Raw genomic sequence first — 25,669 nt, forward strand, 5'->3', positions numbered from 1 at the left:
AAAGTCTACAAATAACAAATGCTGGAGGAGGTGTAGAAAAAAGGGAACCTTCCTACACTATTGGTGGGAATGTAAGTTGGTTCAGGAACTATGGAAAATAGTATGGAGGTTCCCAAGAAAGCTAAAAACAGAGTTATCATATGATCCAGGAATCGCTCTCCTGGACATATATCCAGACAAAACTCTAATTCAAATAGATGCATGCACCCCTGTGTGTTCACAGCTGCACTATTTACAATAACCATGACACAGAAACAACTTAAATGTCCATCGACAGATGAATGGATAAAGAAGGTATGGTACCTATATACAGTGGAATACTACTCAGCCATAAGGAAAGAAATAATGCCTTTTGTAGCAACATGGATGCAACTTGAGATTATCATACATTATCTGACTTATCAAGTAAAGTAAGTTAGAAAAAGACAACTATCATATGATACCACTTATACATGAAATCTAAAATATGACACAAATGAACAAATATGAAATGAAATTAAGCAAAAACAGAGTCACATATAAAGAGGAGAGACTTGTGGTTGTAAAAGGGGTGGAGGTGGTGGGAGAGGGATTAACTGGGAGCTTGGGGTTAGTAGTCTAAATTATTAGATTTAGAATGGATGGACAACCAGGTCCTAAGGTGTAGCATGGGGAACTATACTCAATGTCCTTGGATAGACCATAATGAAAAGAAAAGAGTATAAAAAAGAACATATATATGAGTGTATATTATATACACACATGTGTATATATATATATATATATATAATATTGAGTCACTTTGATGTAGAGCAAAAATTAACACAACATTGTGAATCAACCATACTTCAATAAAAAATAAAAGTAAATAAATTAAAACAAACAAAAAACAGTGCCTGGAATATACATAAATATTTGTTGAATAAATAAATATTGTTGAATGATGCCAGGAGTTACAGCAACTACTTGAAACTTGAAGGTAAAAATCAGAAGAATTCCAGAGACATAATCCTCGGTGTTATTAATATCAACAGCTCCTCCCTCCAGACTTGTTATGTGACAGCTTAACTCTACTTGATATTCACTGTGTGTCAGATTTTCTGTTATTTGTGGCCAAAAGCATCACTTATCTATAAAGCTGCTTTGTGTACCATGACTTTGCAAATCAGACAAATAAAAAGAGCCTCCTCTCACTTTTGGGGAAATTTTCTAGGGTAGTAGTAACATTTAACATCTTGATAGGAGTGATAATGTTCAGCATCTTGATAGAGATTCAAGCAAGCATTCTTCAAAACTCGGTAGATTTACACTTTTGTTTTTGCATTTAATTGTATCTAAATTTTAACTAAAAGAACAAATAGTGAACTCTGATTAATGAGACGCATGCCAAAGTTTTCATAAGGAACTTTCCTGATATCTGGAATTTACACTAAAATGCAAAAAATAAGATATGAATTGACAGAGGATTGATAGATACATGATAAAGCAAATAGAATGTTTGAGGTAGAACAATGCTCATCCTCAAATATTTTTTAACTTTTCTGTAAATGTTAGAAACATAAGTATTTCCATGTTATAAATACATATGCCAGACATGGAGGAAATGATGACTTTGAAATTTTTATTTATGTGAGATAGAGTAGCTCTCTGGCTATGAGAAGGGGAGATGACTGGAAGACATCTCCTTAAAGTGCATAGCAATCCTAGCACTAATCCACACATAATAAAATTTTCAATGGCACTTTCTTTCAAACTTGACAAAATTAATACTAAATTTCCTTGGAAGAATGAACAGAAAGTAATAGTTCAGAATTAAGAAAAAAAATGAGTAATAAGGAGGAATTTATTCAGCTGCATATTAAAACAAAATAGGAGGATATAAGAAAGCATTTTCCCTGACTGAAATGTAATATGCTCCATTTCGAGAATTATGGTATATATGACACATTTTTTTTAAACCTCCTGGAAATGCTGGATTAAATCTAACTAACATTCTTTAACAGGGATAGTTGAGATGTGAAAAGAGTAAGGGAAGTCTCCAGAGGCCAAAACTCCAGACTTGAACTAAAAACCATTTGCCAACTCCCCCATCTGACATAGCAGAACACAGTGGACCATGATAAAGTGTGAGAAGAGAGACAGCAAAAGAGGAATTATAAAGACAAATAATTTCATTATATAAGTATTATATCAAATATTTGAAAAACAAGTACAGCTTTATGGCCAAGCATCACATGATCAGGCTTCCTAGGTGACTCAGTGGTTAAAGAATCCGTCTGCCAATGCAAGAACTACAAGAGACATGGGTTCAGTCCCTGGATTGGGAAGATCCCCTGGAGGAGGAAATGGCAACACACTCTAGTATTCTTCCCTGGAGAATTCCATGGACAGAGGAGCCTGACAGGCTACAGTCCATAGGGTTACAATGAGTCAGACATGACTGAGCATGCACATACAGGGGTTAGAGGTACAGAAGATCATCTAAATAAGTAATCTCCAAAATATTTCACATAAGTTTAATCAGGAAAAAAAAATAATTGTGACAACTGTGTCTGTCGGGGACCTCCAAGCAAACAGAACAAATAGAATATGTAATATATAGAATACAGAGTTTGGTCAGAAGGGCTTGGCTTGTGCAACTATGGAGGCTGACACGTGATACAATCTGCCAACTACAAGCTGGAGGCCCAGGAAAGCTGGTAGTGTAACTCCAACCCAACCCCTGAAGCCTGAGAACTGGGAGGCCAATGGTCTCCCAGTCCTGGTCTAAGTCTGCAGACCCAAGAACCAGGAGTACCAATGCCCAAGGTCAGGGTAGGATAGATGTCCCAGCTCCAGCAGAGAGCAAATGGATCCTTTTCCTGCCTCCATGTTCTATTCGGGCCCTAAAAGGCTTGATAATGCCCACCCACATGGGCAAGAGCATCTTCTTACTCAATCTAACAACTCAAATGTTAACCTCCTAGGGGACCACCATCACAGACACACCCAAAAATAATGTTTTGCCAATTATCTGGGCATCCCTTATCCCAGTCAAGTTGACACATATATCCATCACAAATTGTTATACATGCTCATTTATATATTGTGTGCATGCTCAGTCGTGTCCAACTCTTTGCAACTCTATGGACTGTAGCCCGCCAGGCTCCTCTGTTCATGGGATTTTCCAGACAAGAATACTGGAGTGGATTGCCATTTCCTTCTCCAGGGGATCTTCCCAACCCATGGATCGAACTTGTGTGTCCTGTATCTCCTGCATTTATAAGCAGATTCTTTACCACTGAGCCACTTGTGAAGCCCCATTTGTGCTAGCATATTATATATATTATAAAACCATACACAGAAATATATGTTTAAAACATGAGTTTGAGTGTGCATTTGTGTGCATGTGTACACATGTTCTAATATAGATTATCTTGAACACCTCCTAGAGTACTCACCCAGCTTTCTCACTTTGGAAACAAATGGTCTATATGAATCTATATCATATAAATTGAAAACAAGCTTGTTAGAAAGTCCCACGGCCTTCCTCTATCTCCTGGCTCATGACTGAATTCCTAATCTTTCCTTTAGTTTTAGCTTTTAGCATAAATAACTTCCAGGACCCTTCCTGAGAACACACTTAATTACAGAAAGTGGAACAAGAGCATGAAGGCAGCAGTTAACTCAGGGGGGCAACAGATCAATATGGAAGGCAGAGGGGAGGGTCAGAAGTCAGAGGCTTGGATAGCAAACATCCCTCTAAGGGATATGAAGCCATTTACTCAGAAAGAATTCACTGCATGTAATTAATAAAACTGGAATATTCTTCAGCTCTCACAAATTTTGTTTTTAAATGAAATATTTAATGACTAGCCCACTTTCTTATTTCAGACACTGTCTGCATGGGGGGATCTGTGCAGCGGGCTGGTAGGACCAGCTGTCTCCCGCCCTCGTCTCTCACATCCTCCCCACGATGTCAAAGAGAACAGCCCCCAAAAGAAGGAAGAGGTTCTCTGGTGAAGAACTTCTGAGTACTGTGCTTCTTTCACACTAGCTGAATTGAGGACCTGGAATATTTTTAATTCTGGAATTTCCCATGCCTCTAATCCTCCTGAATTAAAAGCAATCCTTTAAAAAAATCTTTGGACCACTTCAAATCTACATTCTTGCAACTGTTTTAGTTATTTTCCACTACTCATTTTATACACTTGAAGGTATACATACTTTAGTTTTGAGAAAATGCCTTAAATAAAACTGAAACTAAAACTCAATAATTTTTCTTAGTTTTTACAGAAAATGAAATTCTAGCTAACTGAATGAGGAAAGGAACTGGGGTGGTATGGGTTTTTATTTAGCTTTTTGTTTGAGAATATATAGAAAACTTGTATTCCTCTTTTTTTTCTGTTCTTTTTTTTTTAACTTTACAATATTGTATTGGTTTTGCCATATATCAACATGAATCCGCCACAGGTATACACGTGTTCCCCATCCTGAACCTCCTCCCTCCTCCCTCCCCATACCATCCCTCTGAAAGCAGTCTTCTTACCCATTGGCACAGGCCTGGACTACAGCTGGACTGAGTGACAAACTCAAAGCTTCCATTCCAATGAATCCACACATCTCTAGACCAAATATAAGCCCATGAGTTATAGTTTTCACTCTCCTTCTTAAGAAAAAACTGCTCAGGAAGCTAAGTTTTGCTTATAAAGGAGAATACATCAAAAGGTTTTTAATTATTTACTTATTTATTTGGTTGGCAAATTTTCCAAAATGGGTTTCATGTTCTTAATCAAAAGATAGCAATCATAATTGGATTTTTCTTGGTAAATTCAGGATAATCATGATGAATATCAGTTTCTGTACTCACTCCAGTCACATGTGTTTTTGAGTTCACATTTACCTTCTTTTTTATTCCTGTTACTTTACTTCCCTACAGCTCTCACACTGGAGGTTTCTTTTGTTATGAAACTCCTTGTAGTCAATGTATTTAACTGCAAGAATTCTCTTATTAACCAGAAATCTGGACCTTCCTAATTGACCACATCTTAGAAAATAGAAGCCTCCTTATTTTAAGTGGTAGTGTAGAGGCCTCACAGGAAAATCTGAAGGATGTTCCTATGAAAAGTACAAGATACATGGAATACTATTCAGTCATAAAAAAGAAAGATGTTGCCATTTGCCTCAAAATGGACGGATTTGGAGAGCATAATGCTAAGTGAATAAGTAAGACAGTTCAGTTCAGTTCAGTCTCTCAGTTGCATATGACTCTTTGCGACCACATGAACTGCAGCACGCCAGGCTTCCCTGTCCTTCACCAGCTCCTGAAGCTTACTCAAACTCATGTCCATTGAGTCAGTAATGCCATCCAACCATCTCATCCTCTGTCATCCCCTTCTCCTCTCGCCTTCAATCTTTCCCAGTGTCAGGGTCTTTTCAAATGAGTCAGTTCTTTGCATCAGGTGGCCAAAGTATTAGATTCTCAGCTTCAACATTAGACCTTCCAATGAATATTCAGGACTTATTTCCTTTAGGATTGACTGGTTGGATCTCCTTGAAGTCCAAGGGACTCTCAAGAGTCTTCTTCAAAAGCATCAGTTCTTCGGTGCTCAGCTTTCTTTATAGTCCAACATCCATACATGACTACTGAAAAAACCACAGCTTTGGCTAGACAGACCTTTGCTGGCAAAGTAATGTCTCTGCTTTTTAATACACTGTCTAGGTTTTTCATAGCTTTTCTTCCAAGAAGCAAGCATATTTTAATTTCATGGCTGTAGGCACCATCTGCAGTGATTTTGGAGCCCCCCAAAATAAAGTCTCTCACTGTCTCCATTGTTTCCCCATCTATATGCCATGAAGTGATGGGACCAGATGCCATGATGTTAGTTTTCTGAATGTTGAGTTTTAAGCCAACTGTTTCACTCTCTTCTTTCACTTTCATCAAGAGGCTCTTTAGTTCTTCTTCACTTTCTGCCATAAGGGTGGTGTCATCTGCATATCTGAGGTTATTGATATTTCTCCAAGGAATCTTGATTCCAGCTTGTGCTTCCTCCAGCTCAGCATTTCTCATAATGTACTCTGCATATAAGTTAAATAAGCAGGGTGACAATATACAGCCTTGACATACTCCTTTTCCTATTTGGAACCAGTCTGTTGTTCCATGTCCAGTTCTAACTGTTGCTTCTTGACCTGCATACAGATATCTCAGGAGTCACGTCAGGTGGTCTGGTATTCCTATCTCTTTCAGAATTTTCCATAGTTTGTTGTCATCCACACAAAGTAAGACAGAAAAAGACTAATGTTGCACAATATCACTTATATGTGTAATCTAAAAACACAACCAATTAGTGAATGTAACAAAAAAGCAGCAGATTTATAAATGTAGAGAACTCTAGTGGTTACCAATAGCAAGAGGGAAGAGGGGAGGAACAATATATGCGTAAGGGATTAAGAGGTACAAACTGCTAGGTATAAAATAAGCTATAAGGATATATTGGACAACACAAGGAATACAGCCAATAATCTATAGTAATACAAATGAAGCAGAACTTTTAAAAATTATATATTGTTATGTTGTACACCCTATAAATTATATAATAATAAAAAATGCAAGGTGCTATTACTCAATTTGGTTATTTATCAAACTCTTGGTTATTTATACCTAGCTTTCAGATGTAATGTCATATGTGAATGTTAAATAAGTAAAATACCACTGAAGGACTAATCCTCAAATACTTGCGTAGCAGCCCAGAGCATGTCAGTATTTCAGTAGAAAAAACAAAGCTCCAAGCAAAAATGTCTTTTCCAGATGACACTAAATCCATCAAGGTACTGTAAACTAAATTTCATTGTATGCTAAACAGATCTATTCCAAGTTGGTGATTAACAGATACTCGAAATTCTGATTATGTATTACCCAGACTGCTAGTCTAAGCCACAATCTTTTATTTCACTCTATGCTTGCAATTTTATTCCATTAAGAGTTCGTTAGACATGAATACAGTGCCAGAAATCCAGAATGAGTGCAGGTCAACCCCTAAAATGCAGATTTAAACAAAAGGGACAAAAAGCAATACACACAACTAGGCAGAAATAATCATGTGTCCTTGAAACCAAAGTTTCCTTTCAAAGGTTAAAAAAAATTTTGTTTTGTTTAAATTGCCAAGATCATAACTCCAATTCTTCACTTGTTTTTACTTAGCCAAGTTTGGCTTCAAATTTCATGGTATTGATGTCAAACATGCTAAAGAGACCTAACATAAAATTTAAGCATCAGAAAAGCAATATCACAAGTAAGCAAAAGGGAGCAAAACAAAACCCCAGCAAAAACAAAAAACAAAAAAAAACCTGTTGTACATTCCCAGGATTTCCAGAACACATAATTAGTAAGCAATTAGAAAATCAGAGCATCCCCTCTGTATGGCAGAACTTTTTCCTCTAGATGATTTCCACACATCAAAATAACCCACACGACAAATTAAGACAATAGAACCAGGTTGCTAAATTGTGTAACAGGCAAGAAAGCATCAGGCATCATCTATGTCATTAAGATATGCAAGTTCTTGGGACTGATAATTCTGAACTTTGACAAATGTGTTTTGTTATTTCCATCGCTTTGGTATCGTACTATGTCCCTAACAAAATGCAAAAAAAAAATTCGTATTTATCATTTTTGAAGCCCTAACTTCTGGCACAGAAAAAGCACCTCTTTGTTGTAGGAAAGCAGATGCTGAAGGGTATCTGTTTACATAGAGAGTGGGCCTCAGCCTAGGATGGAAGAACTGCCCATTGAAAAACATATATTGTATTTCTAAAAAGGTGTTCCCACATTTTTTAGAACAAACGTATTAATAATTTCAACTCTGTTCTGCATAGTCTTTCATGTTCTTCTTTCATGACCCAGCTCCCTTTCCCACGCTGCAATAATGAATACACTAAATGTAAGAAAACCATATGGGAACAGAGATGAGCAGGATCAAATAGGTCTAAGAAAGCACAATGGCTGCATTTCAGGAGGTTGGATAATTCAGTTACAGAATATTTGCCTCTGCTTCCCTTCTGCAAAGGGAAGCCAGCCACTTTGTGAAGCAAACCAAGTAAGACCTTTCCTCCTCAAAGAGACTGTGCTGGGGGTAAATCTATTACAGGGTTGGAGTTTCAGGGGGGGAAAAGATGCTTTTCCTAAGTGCTAAAAAACTAAGTGATTTATACATATATGAACGACCCAAAAGAAAAAAGAACTTGGTGGACTCATCTCTGACAGACGAGGAGAGCTATATACAACAATACTGTATTAAATTTGTATTGTGATATGGTAACTAGACCCAAATGTGGAGTACAAACCCCTTGCTCCTCAGGGAGGAGGTCTTTTATTATTAAAAGACCCTTCCCTCTTGGCCAGTTGTCAGTCACCATGCCAGGGGGTGGGACTTTTTGGTGATAGCCTGTCCCTGCCCCTTCTATCCATTTCAGTGTATATCTTTTATCCTTTGTTGTGGAGGTGGTTTTCAGGTTCTTATCAGAGGAAATTGTTTCATATGTAGTTTTATGTGTATTATGTCCACACGAAGAGGTGAGTTCAGGGTTTTCCCATGCCATTATCTTACTTTAGTTCCTAGGTGTAAACTTTGACTCTTTGACCTACTGTATTAGCTAGAATTTACTGAATGCTTTACATATACCCAAAACTGCCCTAATTAACAAACTATAATTCAAAAAGATACGTGCACTCCTATGTTCATTTGCAACCCCATGGACTGCAGCACGCCAGGCCTCCCTGTCCATCACCAACTCCCTCAAACTCATGTCCATTGAGTCCGTGATGCCATCCAACCATCTCATCCTCTCATCCCCTACTCCTCCTGCCTTCAATCTTTCTCAGCATCAGGATCTTTTCAAATGAGTCAGTTCTTCACATCAGGTGGCCAAAGTATTGGAGTTTCCACTTTAGCATCAATCCTTACAATGAAGATTCAGGACTGATTTCCTTTACGATGGACTGGTCGGATCTCCTTGCAGTCCAAGGGACTCTCAAGAGTCTTCTCCAGCACCACCATTCAAAAGCATCAATTCTTCAGCGCTCCTCTTTCTTTATAGTCCAACTCTCACATCCATACATGACTCCTGGAAAAACCATAGCTTTGACTAGATGGACCTTTGTTAGTAAAGTAATGTCTCTGCTTTTTAATATGCTGTCTAGGTTGGCCATAACTTTTCTTCCAAGGAGCAAGTGTCTTTTAATTTCATGGCCGTAGATACCATCGGCAGTGATTTTGGAGCCCAAAACAATAAAGTCTCTCACCGTTTTCATTGTTTCCCTATTTATTTGCCATGAAGTGATGGGACCAGATGCCATGATCTTCGTTTTTGGAATGTTGAGTTTTAAGCCAACTTTTTCACTCCTTCTTTCATTTTCATCAAGAGGCTCTTTAGTTCTTCTTCACTTTCTGCCATAAGGTTTCTGTCGTCTGCATATCTGAGGTTATTGATATTTCTCCCAGCAATCTTGATTCTAGCTTGTGCTTCATCCAGCCCAGTGTTTCTCATGATGTACTCTGCATATAAATTAAATAAGCAGGGTGAAAATATACAGCCTTGAGGTACTCCTTTTCCTATTTGGAACCAGTCTGTTGTTCCATGTCCACTTCTAACTGTTGCTTCCTGACCTGCATACAAATTTCTCAAGAGGCAGATCAGGTGGTCTGGTATTCCCATCTCTTTCAGAATTTTCCGCAGTTTATTGTGATCCACACAGTCAAAGGCTTTGGCATAGTCAATAAAGCAGAAATAGAGGTTTTTCTGGAACTCTCTTGCTTTTTTGATGATCCAGCTGATGTTGGCAATTTGATCTCTGGTTCCTCTGCCTTTTCTAAAACCAGCTTGAACATCTGGAAGTTCATGGTTCATGTGCTGTTGACGCCTGGCTTGGAGAATTTTAAGCATTACTTTACTAGCCTGTGAGATAAGTGCAATTGTGCAGTAGCTGGAGCATTCTTTGGCATTGCCTTTCTTAGGGATTGGAATGAAAGCTGACCTTTTCCAGTGCTGTGGCCACCACCGAGTTTTCCAAATTTTCTTGCATATTGAGTACAGCACTTTCACAGCATCATCTTTTAGGACTCAAAATAGCTCAACTGGAATTCCATCACCTCCACTAGCTTTGTTCATAGTGATGCTTCCTAAGGCCCACTTGACTTTGCATTCCAAGATGTCTGGCTCTAGGTTAGTGATCACACCATTGTGTTTATCTGGGTCGTGAAGATCTTTTTTGTACAGTTCTTCTGTGTTTTCTTGTCACCTCTTCTTAATATCTTCTGCTTCTGTTAAGTCTATACCATTTCTGTCCTTTATCGAGCCCATCTTTGCATGAAATGTTCCCTTGGTATCTCTAATTTTCTTGAAGAGTTCTCTAGTCTTTCCCATTCTATTGTTTTTCTCTATTTCTTTGTACTGATCACTGAGAAAGGCTTTCTTATCACTCCTTGCTATTCTTTGGAACTCTGCATTCAAATGGGTATATCTTTCTTTTTCTCCTTTGCCTTTCACTTTTATTCTTTTCATAGCTGTTTGTAAGGCCCTCTCAGACAACCATTTTGCCTTTTTGCATTTCTTTTCCTTGAAGATGGGCTTGATCCCTGCCTCCTCTACAGTGTCACAAACCTCTGTCCATAGTTCTTCAGGAACTCTGTCTGTCAGATCTAATCTAACAGTCAAGGCATGGAAACAACCTAAATGTCCACTGACACAAGAATGGATAAAGAAGATGTAGTCCATATACAATGGATTATTTCTCAGCCATATAAAACAAAGAAACAATCTCATTTTCAGCAACATGCCTGGACCTAAAGATTATCATACTAAGTGAGCTGAGTCAGAAGGAGAAAGACAAATACTTTATGATATCACTTATGTGTGGAATCTAAAATAGGACACAAATGAACCTATCTATGAAACAGAAATATTCTCGCAGAAATAAAGAACAGACTGGTGGTTGCCAAGGAAGAGGGGTTGGGAGGGGAATGGAGCAGGAGGTCGGGGTTAGCAAGTGAAGCTTTTATGCACAGAATGGAGAAACAACAAGGTGGTACTGTATAGTGCACAGCATTATATTCAACATTCTACGATAAACCATAATGGAAAATAGTATTTACAAAGAGTACACAATATTATAACTGAATCACTTTGCTGTACAAAAGAAATTGATGCAACATTGTAAATCAACTATATTTCAATTTTTAAAAACCAGTCTAATTAAACAAAACAAACATTATTTCATTTAATATTAGTGTAGTCTAAGTATCTTCATTTTACAGGTAACACAAACTAAATCTCACAAATATGATAAAGCCGTATCTAAAGCCACATAGCATTTCACAAATTACCACCAATGAATAATCAGCTACTTCAAGTGATTTCTTCCTTCCTCGTCCATTTGGCAGTATGATACCACACAGAGAAGATTGCTATATGCATTACGCATGGGAAGGAAAGAAGAAAATTCATCTCAGCAGAGCTGAGATTCTTCTTTCCATAACTAGAGTTTGCTTTCCTTGCCTTTTTCTTAACAGTATTTCCAACTTTGTGGCCAGAGACACGGTACAGGAAAAAAAGAAAAAATCCATGTATGTGAACCTGGATGAAGTGGTAGTTTCTTTAATTAGACATGTCTCATATCTACTTCCTAGACTAGCTCATTATGTGGCTAATTCACACGAAAAGGAGTGAATTCTTCCTAAAGCAAGAATTATATAATCAATATACACATTATTTAAAAAATTCTAACATGATGTGATCTGGGTGTGCCATAAAGCTTAATATAAAAGAACTTAATTTTCCTACCATCTCTTGGGACTAGGCCTGGATTCATTGTTTTTCAATGTTCTCCCTTAGAATCCACTCAATCATTTCTATTCCTTCACAGTTCTGAAAACCTTTGCCCACAGCACTTGAATCAGATCACACAGGTTTATAGAAGATACCCGATGCTGGATAAACCCTGCCCAGCCCTGTCATGGAAATTTCATTCTCTGGCTCTTTGACCAACAAGCCATCTCTGAAGCTGAGAAGGTAGGACTGGGTGCCAGCCATCATCTATGAGTCAGAGAGTTAGACTGGCCCAGGCTCAACAGGGAGCCCAGAAACCAAGCTACCTCCAGCCAAGCAGCACCTAATTTCAGTTTGACTGTCCTGCTGAGAGTTTTTAGGGCAAGACTTGCCATGGAACAGGTTCTAGATGGTTGTCTCCATAACTTCTGTGGCCATTGTCAGACTGATGAGCTAGGAATTTTCTCCCAGACAACCAAAAGCATATTTCACTCCAACTTATACATTATTTCTGCATTCAAAAAAAAAAAAAAACCCACAGGAATTCCTTAGCATGTCTTACTTGCTTTTGTTTACTCTCAATCAGTTCAGTTCAGTTCAGTCGCTCAGTCGTGTCTGACTTTTTGTGACCACATGAGCTGCAGCACACCAGGTCTCCCTGTCCAACATCAACTCTCGAAGCCCACCCAGACTCATGTTCATTGAGTTGGTGATGCCATCCAACCATTTCATCCTCTCTCGTCCCCTTTTCCTCCTGCCCCCAATCTTTCCCAGCATCAGGGTCTTTTCAAATGAGTCAGCTCTTCGCATCAGGTGGCCAAAGTATTGGAGTTTCAGCTTCAGCATCAGTCCTTTCAATGAATATTCAGGACTGATCTCCTTTAGGATGGACTAGTTGGATCTCCTTGAAGTCCAAGGGACTCTCAAGAGTCTTTTGCAACACCACAGTTCAAAAGCATCAATTCTTCGGTGCTCAGCTTTCTTTATAGTCCAACTCTCACATCCATACATGACCACTGGAAAAACCATAACCTTGACTAGATGGACTTTTGTTGGCAAAGTAATGTCTCTGCTTTTTAATATGCTGTCTAGGTAGGTCATAATTTTCCTTCCAAGGAGTAAGCGTCTTTTAATTTCATGGCTGCAATCACCATCTGCAGTGATTTTGGAGCCCAAAAAAATTAAGTCTGTCATTGTTTCCCCATCTATTTGCCATAAGGTGATGGGACCAGGTGCCATGATCTTAGTTTTCTGAATGTTGAGCTTTAAGCCAACTTTTTCACTCTCCTCTTTCACTTTCATCAAGAGGCTTTTGAGTTCCTCTTCACTTTCCGCCATAAGGGTGGTGTCATCTGCATATCTGAGGTTATTGATATTTCTCCTGGCAATCTTGATTCCAGCTTGTGCTTCTTCCAGCCCAGCATTTCTCATGATGTACTCTGCATATAAGTTAAATAAACAGGGTGACAATATACAGCCTTGAAGTACTCCTTTTCCTATTTGGAACCAGTCTATTGTTCCATGTCCAGTTCTAACTTGCTTCCTGACCTGCATACAGGTTTCTCAAGAGGCAGGTCAGGTGGTCTGGTATTCCCATCTCTTGAAGAATTTTCCACAGTTTATTGTGATCCACACAGTCAAAGGCTTTGGCATAGTCAATAAAGCAGAAACAGATGTTTTTCTGGAACTCTCTCACTTTTTCAATGATCCAGAGGATGTTGGCAATTTGATCTAGAGCCTGAAATACAGGAATTATTGACTAAATGCTTATTGAATGGATGAATGATAGAAATAATCAGAAAAGCAAAGATGACTATGTAAAAATAGGTTTGATTCATGATACTGGATGCTTGGGGCTGGTGCACTGGGACGACCCAGAGGGATGGTATAGGGAGGGAAGAGGGAGGAGGGAGGAGGGAGGAGGGAGGAGGGAGGAGGGTTCAGGATGCAGAACACATGTATACCTGTGGTGGATTCATGTTGATATATGGCAAAACCAATACAATATTGTAAAGTTAAAAAAAAAATACCTCAAAAAAAATTTTTAAAACAGCTATTCTTTAACCTGACATCACTGTCTACATGCCAAGGAAAGACTGCCAAAGGTCTCAAACTTTAGGCACTTAATAATCACCTGGGCATCTTGTTATAATAAACAACTTTTATTCACTAGGTATGTCATTGAGCCTGAGTTTTGGTATGTCTGAAAATCTCCCAGGTAATCCTATTGACTGAAACCACATTTTGAGTAGCAATTTCCTAGTCAGCATCAACTAATTGGTCTTGCCATCACTAGAATCTTGGTAAGCTTCAAGGGTCAGGCAAACTTATCCATGGTTAATAAAATAACATGTGTGTCTTGGTACACAATAAGCAATCAATTCTAAAAATTCAAATCATAATTTCATCAGAAAGATAATAAATTAGATTTATATAAGGCACAGGGAAATTTACCTAAAGAAAACTTACATCAAAAATCTTCCCATTCCCATACTGCAGAATGAATTTCAGAATTTTCTATCAGGTGAAGTTAGTGTGGTCAGCTTTGAACCATAGCTTAAATTCACCAGCCAAATCTTCAGCTATAATATGTCTTCAGATCAAGGTATAATTCTTCCAAATTTCTTTATGAACTTCATTCTCATGAAAAATGGAAAAAACAGTGAAAAGTTGATCACTATTCCAGAAGTTTTGTTATTCAGTAACAAAACATTTGTTATTGATTTTTAAAGGGGAATAAGAAAGTAGAGAGCAAAATCAAACTTATATTGAGTAAAGTGACAGATGAAGTTGACTGTGGTATTTTACAAACTAAAGCCTTTGAGACCAAATGGAAAAGACAACATATCCCCATTGATAATTTAAAAGTGTGATTTTGAACAGTGGGTGGGAGTGGCTTCGTGGGCACCATGGGGCCGCGCTCTAGGCTGTTCGTCTGCTTTCTGCTCTGGGGAAGCACAGAGCTCTGCAGCCCCCAGCCCTTTTAAAAAAATAAAAAATAAAAGTGTGATTTTGGAAGAAGATAGTCATTTGTTTACAGTGAGGACTTTTATTGGTATACACTGCTTCTACAAATTAAATAATTACTCAAAAGTCTCTATGTAGAGTTTCTTTACAACCAATATTTAAAATAGTGGGTATGCTTAACTAAGAGCTAGCATGCAAAGTAGAATCTTAATAGGAAGGACTTAGAAAGTAAACACATAAACTAGAACACAAAGAACTGAATTGGCTGGAGTCCAAATTCATGACACAGCCATTCAACTATCCATGCAGGGTTCCTGTTTTGCTTTATTTTCCCTCTAATCTTCAATCTCCATTTCTAATCCATTCCTCCACCTGTAAAAAATTACTCTTATTACATTTAGCACCTTTCCTAATAATGCAGGTATATTTGAAAAGTGGTACTGTTTTGTTGTATCTTTATGTTTTAAATTTGCCAGCTATACCATGTTAGAGGTCTTCTGTTATCTTACATTTTCCTCTCAACACCATGTTTGAAAGATTTCTCCACATAGCTCTGTCTTTAATTTGTTACCCCTGTGAATATCACAGCATTTCTCCCATCTGCTCCCCTAGAGATAGATCAGAGAAGGCAATGGCAACCCACTCCAGTACTCTTGCCTGGAAAATCCCATGGACGGAGGAGCCTGGCAGGCTGTAGTCCATGGGGTCACGAAGAGTCGGACACTTACTGAATGACTTCACTTTCACTTTCATGCACTGGAGAAGGAAATGGCAACCCACTCCAGTGTTCTTGCCTGGAGAAACCCAGGGACGGCGGAGCCTGGTGAGCTGCCATCTGTGGGGTCGTACAGAGTCGGACACGACTAAAGCGACTTAGCAGCAGCAGCAGAGATAGATACCTGTGTTTTTGACAATGCCTTGTTCTACAAATCATTTGCAAGTAATCAAGCTTATATATGCCTCCTTAGAAACTAAAAGTTCCACAGGAGTGGAGTGGATGGGTCCTGGGATCTACACACATGAAATTAAACTAAGTATCTCCAGACTATTTTCCAGAGTAGTTGTTAGAATCTATAGTCTCTGCTTTAACCATTGTTCTGTTAAGTTTCTTCTTCTTCTTCTTCTTTTTTTTTTTTTGATCGCTTAGATCCTTTATTTTTTTTTTAATTTTTTTAATTTTATTTTTAAACTTTACAATATTGAACTAGTTTTGCCATTTACTAAATATTCTAGATATCCCTTCTCAGTTTTTGAGTTCTCAGATTAACTTCTCTCAGCCCATTCTCTGTCAGCTGACTTCACTGATGGTTCCCTTCATTGAACAGAAATTTACAAATTTTTATGTAGTCAAATTTCCAAAAGTTATTCTTTCCTGAACTATTTGTAGCAGATATGATTCCCCTATTTTTTCCCAGCTAAAGGAACACAAACATTGTAGCACACATAAATCTCTGATTTCAAGGAAAATTCAGACTCTCTCTCTAGCCCTAGAAGATGAATCTGACTGATTCAATCCAGTCATAGGAATTGCACTTCCTCTACCAGTGATTTCCTTAGATATCAGATATGACACAGTTCTGGACAAAGAAACAAAATAGGGCACATGCTTGGAGTTTCCCTTCCTCTTACATAAGTATCTTCACTTAGGGAAAGCCTTGCCCACTCCTCTTCCTTTCCTTGCTCTAAGTGATAGCATGAGATAACTACCATGTAGCGAAAAAGGCACACTAAAGACAGGAGAGAAGAAAAAAAGTTACAAAAAGCTAGGTTCCAGGTGGCATCACAAAGCACTTGGATTAATCCTATCAGATTTAAGCACTGTAATTTTTGTTGTGTGACAAAAGTAAACCACTATTTCTTTAATCAGGGCCGAGATTTTTTGTGACTTGAAACTTTATTTATCCTATATTATACATTCTTGGAGAAGGCAATGGCAACCCACTCCAGTACTCTTGCCTGGAAAAACCCATGGGCGGAGGAGCCTGGTGGGCTGCAATACATGGGGTTGCGAAGAGTCAGACACGACTGAGTGACTTCACTTTCACTTTTCACTTTCATGCACTGGAGAAGGAAATGGCAACCCACTCCAGTCTTCTTGCCTGGAGAATCACAGGGACAGGGGAGCCTGGTGGGCTGCCATCTATGGGGTCGCACAGAGTCGGACACAACTAAAGTGACTTAGCATACATTCTCAGTCTGATATGAGGCTTCCCAGAAGTAGACCCAAAGATAAGGATTCAAGATGTAAAAATACTATAAAAAATACTAGCAAAGTACAAAGATATTTAAAAAGGATAATATGTCAAGATCAAATCTGGTTTGTTCTAGTAATAGAAGGCTGATTTAACATCTGAAAATCAATGTAATTAACTACATCAAAAGATTAACTTTGAAAAATCATATGATCATCTCAGTAGATGAAGAAAAGTGATTTTATAAAATTAAGCATCTATTCATGATAAAAATTGCTACTATACTATAAATAAATAGGCACAGCTTATTGTGTAAAAGGTATCTATGAATCCTACTGAAAAAATTATACTGAATGGTAAAATAATGAAAACTTTAAATCCAAGAATAAGGACAAAATATGAATGTCTGCTGTTACCAATTCTAATAACACTGTACTAGATATTGCAATAAGGTAAGGCAAGAAAAAAATAAGAAAAAGATTGGAAGAAAAAAACAAAACTTATTTTCCAGGTAGTATAATAAGTATGTAAAAAGTCCAAACAATTCTACAGATAAACTATTAGAACTAATACATGAATTCCAAATAATCACAACTTTTAAAATCTATTCCATGTCTAAATATGGATAAGAAACAGAATTTAAATTTAAAAATTTAAATTTAAAAAATATTTATAAGATCTTTAAAACACCCACCAGCTTGGAAAATATCTAATGAGAACTATGTAGAAACCACAAAATATTACTAAGAGAAATTAAATAAAGAGCTAAATAAACAGTGAGATGTAGTATTTTCACATATTGGGAGTTCAAATTATAAGGATGTTAGTTTTCATGCGTTATCTAAAGATTCAAGGAAATTCCAAACAAAATTTCAGCAGATGTGTGTGTGTGTGTAATCTATGTGTACACATGGAAACAAGCTAACTTGAATACTATATGGAAATTTAAAAGATTAATAATAACTCCGACTTCATTAAAAAAATTGGAAAACTTACACTACTGGATATGCTACTCTAATTAAGACAGTGATGTATTAAAAAATAACAGAATCAAGAATAAGAATAATTGAGAGCAGAGCAGAAAGTCTGATACCCTCTTTCCCCTCAGGGAGACACTAACCCAACAACAATACAGGAACCAATTCCCTTTGTGAGAGACCAAGAAGCCAATTAATCAGATCAGATCAGCCGCTCAGTCGTGTGCGACTCTTTGCGATCCCATGAATCGCAGCACGCCAGGCCTCCCTGTCCATCACCAACTCCTGGAGTTCACTCAGACTCACGTCCATCGAGTCAGTGATGCCATCCAGCCATCTCATCCTCTGTCGTCCCCTTCTCCAATGAGTCAACTCTTCACATGAGGTGGCCAAAGTACTGGAGTTTCAGCTTTAGCATCATTCCTTCCAAAGAAATCCCAGGGCTGATCTCCTTCAGAATGGACTGGTTGGATCTCCTTGCAGGCCCAGGAACTCTCAAGAGTCTTCTCCAACACCACAGTTCAAAAGCATCAATTCTTTGGCGCTCAGCCTTCTTCACAGTCCAACTCTCACATCCATACATGACCACAGGAAAAACCATAGCCTTGACTAGACGGACCTTTGTTGGCAAAGTAATGTCTCTGCTTTTTAATACGCTATCTAGGTTGGTCATAACTTTCCTTCCAAGGAGTAAGCGTCTTTTAATTTCATGGCTGCAGTCACCATCTGTAGTGATTTTGGAGCCCAGAAAAATAAAGTCTGACACTGTTTCCCCATCTATTTCCCATGAAGTGGTGGGACCGGATGCCATGATCTTCGTTTTCTGAGTGTTGAGCTTTAAGCCAACTTTTTCACTCTCCTCTTTCACTTTCATCAAGAGGCTTTTGAGTTCCTCTTCACTTTCTGCCAGAAGGGTGGTGTCATCTGCATATCTGAGGTTATTGATATTTCTCCCAGCAATCTTGATTCCAGTTTGTGTTTCTTCCAGTCCAGCGTTTCTCATGATGTACTCTGCATATAAGTTAAATAAACAGGGTGACAATACACAGCCTTGATGAACTCCTTTTCCTATTTGGAACCAGTCTATTGTTCCATGTCCATTTCTAACTGTTGCTTCCTGACCTGCATACAAATTTCTCAAGAGGCAGATCAGGTGGTCTCTTGTTCCCATCTCTTTCAGAATTTTCCGTAGTTTATTGTGATCCACAGAATCAAAGGCTTTGGCATAGTCAATAAAGCAGAAATAGATGTTTTTCTGGAACTCTCTTGCTTTTTCTGTGATCCAGTGGATGTTGGCAATTTGATCTCTGGTTCCTCTGCCTTTTCTAAAACCAGCTTGAACATCAGGAAGTTCAAGGTTCACCTATTGCTGAAGCCTGGCTTGGAGAATTTTGAGCATTACTTTACTAGTGTGTGAGATGAGTGCAATTGTGAGGTAGTTTGAGCATTCTTTGGCATTGCCTTTCTTTGGGATTGGAATGAAAACTGACCTTTTCCAGTCCTCTGGCCATTGCTGAGTTTTCCAAATTTGCTGGCATATTGAATGCAGCACTTTCACAGCATCATCTTTCAGGATTTGGAATAGCTCAACTGGAATTCCATCACCTCCACTAGCTTTGTTCTTAGTGATGCTTTCTAAGGCCACTTGACTTCACATTCCAGGATGTCTGGCTCTAGGTCAGTGATCACACCATCGTGATTATCTGGTTCATGAAGATCTTGTTTGTACAGTTCTCCTGTGTATTCTTGCCATCTCTTCTTAATATCTTCTGCTTCTGTTAGGTCCATACCATTTCTGTCCTTTATCAAGCTCATCTTTGCATGAAATGTTCCTTTGGTATCTCTGATTTTCTTGAAGAGATCCCTAATCTTTCCCATTCTGTTGTTTTCCTCTATTTCTTTGCATTGATCGCTGAAGAAGGCTTTCTTATTTCTTCTTGCTATTCTTTGGAACTCTGCATTCAGATGTTTATATCTTTCCTTTTCTCCTTTGCTTTTCACTTCTCTTCTTTTCACAGCTATTTGTAAGGCCTCCCAGGACAGCCATTTTGCTTTTCTGCATTTCTTTTCTATGGGAATGGTCTTGATCCCTGTCTCCTGTACAATGTCACGAACCTCATTCTATAGTTCATCAGGCACTCTATCTATCAGATCTAGGCCCTTAAATCTATTTCTCACTTCCACTGTATAATCATAAGGGATTTGATTTGGGTCATACCTGAATGGTCTAGAGGTTTTCCCTACTTTCTTCAATTTAAGTCTGAATTTGGCAATAAGGAGTTCATGGTCTGAGCCACAGTCAGCTCCTGGTCTTGTTTTTGCTGACTGTATACAGCTTCTCCATCTTTGGCTGCAAAGAATATAATCAATCTGATTTCGGTGTTGACCATCTGGTGATGTCCATGCATAGAGTCTTCTCTTGTGTTGTTGGAAGAGGATGTTTGTTATGACCAGTGCATTTTCTTGGCAAAACTCTATTAGTCTTTGCCCTGCTTCATTCCGTATTCCAATAGACTTCTATAATTAATAGACTTCTATACAGCAGGAAAGGGGCTTCCCTGGTGGCTCAGAGGTTAAAACGTCTGCCTGCAATGTGGGAGACCCAGGTTGAATCCCTGGGTCGGGAAGATCCCCTGGAGAAGGAAATGGCAACCCACTCCAGTATTCTTGCCTGGAGAATCCCATGGACAGAGGAGCCTGGTAAGCTACACTCCACAGGGTCACAAAGAGTCAGACATGACTTCACTTTCACACAGCAGGCAAGCTCAAAGAGGGAAGGAAAACTCATGGCACTCACCATAATTCTTCCCCCTGGTCAACATGACACAATCAGAAGATTCCCAGATCTCAGCTTCTCCCTGGTGAGAGAAAGAGAAGACTGAAACATATGTCTCACATTTAGACTTTGGGTAAGGGGGCTACCTGAAAGACTGGTTTCTTGCCTTAATCTAAGCACTGTTAAGAAAGAGCACCAGACTGGAAGTCAGTGAGAATAAAGGCACTGTTTTGAGGCACTCACTCCCCATAGACCATTCCCCAGCTCAGTGGATCATGCAAGGGGTGGGTGGGGGGAGGGGGGGGACAATTCCTGACTTCTCCCTGGAGAGAGAGAGAGTTGGAACATACATCCAGCATTCCATCTTTTCTGTGGGCTGCCTGAGGACTGGTATCTCTCTCCTGCCTCAGAGCACTGATGGGACATGATATACTCTAGATCTCTAGATGCCTGGGGTTTGCTGAACAATACAAGAGAGCTGGGCAGCACATTGCTGCTCCAAAGTACCTGCAGAACAGCAGAAAGAGAGAGGCTGATACAGCTGCACACCTCTCCCTCCAGGGAAGGAGAGAGGAGCATGTGCCCCAAGACTCTTACTGAGAACTGAAAGAGAAAAAAAAAAAAAAAACTGCCAAACAAGAATACTACATCCTGCAAAACTGTGCTTTCCAAATGGAGGATAAACAAAGCTGAGGGAATTCATCATCACTGGGCTTGTCTTACAAGAAACGCAATTTCTTTTCATTTATTCATCTAAGGTAAATTTGTACCTATACACAGTAAAAAGAAAATCACATAGGAAAAAAATAATTTTCATGACATTATTCATAAAATTTGAATAAAAAATAAGAAGTTGATAAAGAGTAGGATGGGTAAATCATAGTTTATATGATAGTATACTGGTGAAGGTTAAATAGGAGAGTGAAAAACTTGGCTTAAAATTCAATATTCAAAAAACTAAGATCATAGTAACCAGTCCCATCACTTCATGGCAAATAGATGGGGGAAAAATGGAAACAGTGACTTTATTTTATTGAGCTCCAAAATCACTGCAGACAGTGACTGCAGCCATGAAATTAAAAGATGCTTGCTCCTTGGAATAAAAGCTATGACAAACCTTGACAGTCTATTAAAAATCAGAGATATTACTTTGCCAAAAAAAGTCTGTATAGTCAAAGCTATGATTTTTACAGTAGTCATGTACAGATGTGAGAGTTGGACCATAAAGAAGATTGAGATGCTTTCAAATGTGCTGGAGAAGACTCTTGAGAGTCCCTTGGACTGCAAGGAGATCAAACTAGTCAATCCTAAAGGAAATCAGTCCTGGATATTCATTGGAAGGACTGATGCTGAAGCTGAAGCTCCAATACTTTGGTCACCTGATGCAAAGAGTCAACTCATTGGAAAAGACCCTGATGCTGGGGAAGATTGAGGGCAGGAAGAGAAGGGGGTAACAGAGGATAAGATGGTTGGATGGCATCATCAACTCAACAGACATGAGTTTGCGCAAACTCTGGGAGATAGTGAAGGACAGGAAAGCTGGGCGTGCTGCAGTTCATGGGGTGGCAAGGAGTCAGACACAACTGATCAAATGAACAACATGATAGTATATTACATAGCAACAGAACTGAGCTTATTATTCTTACATGCACCATCGTGGATGAATCTTATAAATGTAATGTTGATTTACAATAGCCTGACATAAAAGAATGATTTCTGTATGATTCTGTTTTCATAAAATTCAAAACAGACAAAACTAATCTACAGTGCTTAAACTTAGTCATTACCTTTGGAAACGTGACAGGAAGTAGTGAAAGAAAGGGGCACAAAGGGAATTTCTGGTGTCAGGTCATATCCTAGCTTTAATCTGAGTTGTAGTTATGTAGGTGGGTTCATTTTGTGATAAGTCATCAAGATATATGGAGAAGGCAATGGCACCCCAGTCCAGTACTCTTGCCTGGAAAATCCCATGGACAGAGAAGCCTGGTAGGCTGCAGTCCATGGGATCGCTAAGAGTCAGACACGATTGAGCGACTTCACTTTCACTTTCATGCATTGGAGAAGGAGATGGCAACCCACTCCAGTGTTCTTGCCTGGAGAATCCCAGGGATGGCGGAGCCTGGTGGGCTGCCGTCTATGGGGTTGCACAGAGTCGGACACGACTGAAGCGACTTAGCAGCAGCAGTAGCATCAAGATATAAATTTATGATTTGTAAATTTTCCTACGTCAAGAAAAAGGAATACACTAAAAGGTATTCCTGCCACTACTGACTCTGATCCACTGAGCACCCATATCTACAATTCAACCCAGGATAATCACATTTTTCTATTTGGCTCCCTCTGCATTGTTGTTTTATATTTTTTAATTAAGCTTTTTAAATGTAATTTTAGGGCTTTTCCCTCATAGCTCTGTTGGTAAAGAATCCGCCTGCAATGCAGGAGACCCCAGTTCGGTTTTGGGTCAGAAGATCCACTGGAGAAGGGATAGGCTACCCACTCCAGTATTCTTGGGCTTCCCTTGTGACTCAGCTGGTAAAGATTCCACCTGCCATGCAGAAGACGTGGGTTCGATCCCTGGGTTGGGAAGATCCCCTGGAGAAGGCAAAGGCTACCCACTCCAGTATTCTGGCCTGGCCTAATTTTAGATTAACATGCAGTTATAAGAAATAATATAGAAACATCCAGTTTTCCCCAATGGTAACATTTTGTAAAATTATAGCAATATAGTAACCAGGATACTGACACTGATACAGTCAAGATACAGAACAGTTTCATCATCACAAAGATCCCTCATGTTGACTTTAATAATCATATCTACTTCCCTGCTGTCCCAATGCCTGGCAACTGCTAATCTAGTCTTCATTTCCATAATTTTGTCATTTTAAGAGTGTTATATAAGTGGAATCATATAGTATGCAACCTATTGAGATGGGTTTTTTTAGCCGAGCATGCAAAGTGAAACTGAAAATGTTAGTCGCTCAGTCATGCCCGACTCTTTTCAATCCCATAAACTGTAGCCCGTCAGGCTCCTCTGTCCATGGAATTCTCCATGTGAGAATACTGGAGTGGGTTGCCATTTCCTTCTCCAGGGGAACTTCCTGAGCCAGGGATCGAACCCTGGTCTCCTGCATTGCAGGCAGACGCAGGAAATGCATCCAGGTTGTAGTATATTACCAGGTCTTTCCTTTTTACAGAAGAGTAGTATTTCTTGGTATGGATATTCCACAATTTGCTCAACCTATTGTTTCCAGTTTGGGGCTATTACAAATAAAACTACTATAAACATTTGTGTACAGATTTTTATGTGAACATAAGTCTTCATTTATCTGGTTTAAGGGTCTAGGAGTATAACTGTTATATCACATGGTAGTTGCATATTTAGTTTTTTTAAACAAACTGTCAAAACTACTTTCCAGAGTGGTTGTACCAGCTCACATTTCCATCATCAGTGTATGATTGATCCAGTTTCTCTGTATTCTCCTCAGGATTTGCTGCTGTCACAATTTTTTATTTTATCCATTCTGACAGGTGTATACTGATATTATCATGTGGTTTTAGTTTGAATCCCTCCGTTGTCTACTGATGTTGAACATCTTTTCAAGTGCTTAATTTGACATTTGTTTATCTTCAATGAAATGTCTATGCCTTTCGTCTTTGTACTAACTGGATTGTTTGGATCTTTTTTACGGTTGAATTCTGAGAGTTCTTTATATATCCTAGATACTAGTCTTTTGTCTAATGTGTGGCTACTCCTTTGTCAGAAACATGTGTTTTTTCCCATTCTTGAAAATGTCTTTTTATCTTCTTAACAGGTTCTTTCAGAGAGCAAAAATTTTTTAATTTTGATAAAGTCCAATATAGCAATTTTCCCTTTTGTACATTGCTCTTTGGTGTCAAACCTACGAACATTTGCCTAGTATCAGGTCCTAAAGTTTTCTATGTTTTCTTGTAAAAGTTTATAGTTTTATGTCTTATGCTTAAGCTTGTGATTCATTTTAACCTTTAAAAAGTATGGGGCTTAGGTTGAAGGTTTTTTTTTTAACCTATGGATGTCCAATTGTCCCAGGACTATTTGATGAAAATTCTATCTTAATTCTGTTGTTTTTGCAGATTTGTCAAAACTCAGGCATGTTTGTGGGTATTTCTATGTTCTCTATTCTGTTCCAATGTCTATGTCTATCCCACCACCATTACCACATAGATATTATTATTTTAGTTATCAGTCAGTTCAGTTCAGTCACTGAGTCATATCTGACTCTTTGCAACCCCAGGGCTGCAGCACACCAGGCCTCCTTGTCCATCACCAACTCCCAAAGTTTACTCAAACTCACGTCCATTGAGTTAGTGATGCCATCTAACCATCTCAGCCTCTGTTGTCCCCTTCTCCTCTAGCCTTCAATCGTTCCCAGCATCAGGGTCTTTTCAAAGGTCTCAGCTCTTCACATCAAGTGGCCAAAGTATTGGAGTTTCAGCTTCAATATGAGTCCTTCCGATGAATGTTCAGGGCTGATTTCCTTTAGTGTGGACTGGATGCATCTCCTTGCAGTTCAATGGGACTCTCAAGAGTCTTTTCCAACACCACAGCTCAAAGCATCAATTCTTCAGCGCTCAGCTTTCTTTATAGTCCAACTCTCACATCCATACATGACTACTGGGAAAACCTTAGTCTTGACTAGACAGACTTTTGTTGGCAAAGTAATGACTCTGTTTTTTAATATGCTGTCTAGGTTGGTCATAACTTCTCTTCCAAGGAGTCTTTTTATATCATGGCTGCAGTCACCATCTGCAGTGATTTTGGAGCCCAAAAAAATAAAGTCTGACACTATTTCCACTGTTTCGCCATCTGTTTCCCATGAAGTGATGGGACCAGATACCATGATCCGTTTTCTGAATGTTGAGCTTTAAGACAACTTTTTCACTCTCCTCTTTCACCTTCATCAAGAGGCTCTTTAGTTCTTCTTCGCTTTCTGCCATAA

At 38.8% G+C, this 25,669-nt stretch overlaps 1 long non-coding RNA gene across 1 annotated transcript in view; it reads right to left on the reverse strand.

Annotated features, from left to right (window-relative positions):
• The window catches only part of LOC133251008 (uncharacterized), an 89,783-nt gene that overhangs the window by 20,059 nt on the left and 44,055 nt on the right, over positions 1–25,669 (reverse strand). The window contains exon 8 of the long non-coding RNA XR_009737482.1: positions 20,715–20,775. This is a non-coding gene — a long non-coding RNA (uncharacterized LOC133251008). The remainder of the gene's footprint in view (positions 1–20,714; positions 20,776–25,669) is intronic.

Source organism: Bos javanicus, chromosome 7, assembly GCF_032452875.1.
Source record: "Bos javanicus breed banteng chromosome 7, ARS-OSU_banteng_1.0, whole genome shotgun sequence".
In the NCBI taxonomy this organism is placed as follows: Eukaryota; Metazoa; Chordata; class Mammalia; order Artiodactyla; family Bovidae; genus Bos; species Bos javanicus.